The sequence below is a fragment of the Melospiza melodia genome, unplaced genomic scaffold (genome assembly GCF_035770615.1).
Source record: "Melospiza melodia melodia isolate bMelMel2 unplaced genomic scaffold, bMelMel2.pri scaffold_32, whole genome shotgun sequence".
NCBI classification, from domain to species: Eukaryota; Metazoa; Chordata; class Aves; order Passeriformes; family Passerellidae; genus Melospiza; species Melospiza melodia.
The window spans coordinates 1,849,109-1,851,132 of record NW_026948638.1 but is presented as its reverse complement, the minus strand read 5'-3'; positions in this window follow the sequence as shown (position 1 = coordinate 1,851,132).

Here is a 2,024-nt window from a genome sequence, read left to right as displayed (position 1 = left end):
ACTGAAGAGCTGAAGGCTGAACAAGCTTCTGGAGCAGGAAAATTCAGCAGCAGCCTCCAAGGTGCTGAGGATGTCAGCAGCCCCCACTGAGGCCGTCCCTGCCCAGAGACCATGGGGAATGGGCAGACAAGGAGAGTGTCCCTGGGGCTGGGGCAGCACAACTCAGAGGCACCAGGGGCTCCAGCTGGGAAATAGAGTGTGGAATGTGGCTGGGAAAGCTCTGCCTGGGCTGTGCCAAGCAGGACAGACAAGCCCTGACTCCCATCTCCCAGACAAGTCTCTTAATGAGATATATAAAAGGAAATTCAATTATTTATGTGCTCTGAGTTGGATGCAGTGGAGAAATGCCATCAAGACATTCTCAGGCACTAAAAGCAACAAAACAGCATTTACTGGCAACCTGGAAAATCAAAGAAATTTTTGTGAAAGCTTTAATATTACATATAATCAACAGAAAACACTTCTTGAAGCATTAACTTGACCCATTCAACTTCCCAAACTCTAAACCTGTTCAATTTTAAGTTAATGAAAATGTGCAGGGAGAGGGAATTAGAAAGATTTAGAGAAGCACGCACAGAGCTACCAACTCCTGGACTCCAGCACTGTTCAGATGGAAATTCCAAGAGGAGGCAGGGTGAAGATGTGTGTTTGCCGTGTGGTCAGCCTTCAATAACCCTTGGTCTTCCTGGGCCCTTCCCCCAGGTGGGAATTGGGCTCATTTGGTCACCCAGGAGCTGGGCTGGGGGCTGCAGAGGTGGCTGTGGAGCATTGCCTGTGCTGTGCCAGGGACTGGCAGACACTGCTGGGCAGGATAGAGGCTCTGGGGGGATTGGGGTCACAGGGCAGGGCAGTGCTGGGGTTGCAGGGAAGGGAAGGTTTGGGGTTCCAGTGCAGGGCCAGGCTGGACCTGCCCCTTCCTCCCTCACACATGAAAAGTTTTGAGCCAACAATCTCCTCCGGTTTGTCACAACAGGCAATGATGGAGGTGAAGTTCCAATTCTCTCCATGGGCACCTCGAGGGGAAGGACAGTTCTTTTCTATAGAAAGGAAAGCACAGACCCCGATATTTGCAAGGGAGGTCAGAGCCTCACTGGGCCAAGGCCAGCCAGACATGTCAGGAATGACAGATTTTTTCTGGGAGCAGTCTTTTTTTTTAGGAAATTTTGGAGATGGAACCCCAGTCTCAGCCATGGGTTCCTGGAGAAGCAGGACAGCTCCTTCCCATAGGAAGGAAAGTGCAGAGATTTCCCCAATGTTTTGGGGACAGATGGGAAGCGACCCTTGTGAAACCACTGCAGCCAAATTTGTACCGGCAATATTCCTATGGGAACAATCCCTGGATATAAGGAAATTTGGAGGAGAAATCCCAATTCTGACCATGGGTTCCTGGAGGAGAAGGAGAATTCTTTTCCATAGGAAGGAAAGCACGGAGCCCCGTGCTTCAGCAGCAGATGAGAAGAGATCTTCAACATGCCAGGGTCAGCTGGACCAGTCAGATGGCCCCTGGGAGGCCAAACCAGCCAGACCTGTTCTGTGTTCCCTTGGTTTTGTGGGGCCCCACAGTGCCAGAATGGTGCCTTGGGTCTATGGGGCCCAGCAGTGTCACAATGGACTCTTGGTTCAATGGGGTCCAGCAGGGTCACAGTGACCCCTAGGTTCCAGAAGGCCTCACAGTGTCATAATGGTCCCACTGATTCCATGAGGACTTACAGTGTGACAATGGTCTCCCTGGTTCCCTAGGCCCCACAATGTCACATGACTCCTCTCTTCCATGAGCCCTGCAATGTCACAATGGACCTTTGGACCCTGGGGGTTTGCAGTGTCACAATGGTCTCCTTTGGCTCCACAGTGTCACAATGGACCATTGATGACACGAGGTCCCTCTGTGTCACCCTGGATCCTTGGTTCCATGCATCCCTGCAGTGTCACAACGGTCTCATTTGGTTCCCAGCGTCACAATGGACCTCTGCTGACATCAAGCCCTGCAATGTCACAATGGACCTTTGGTTCCATGCAGCCCTGCA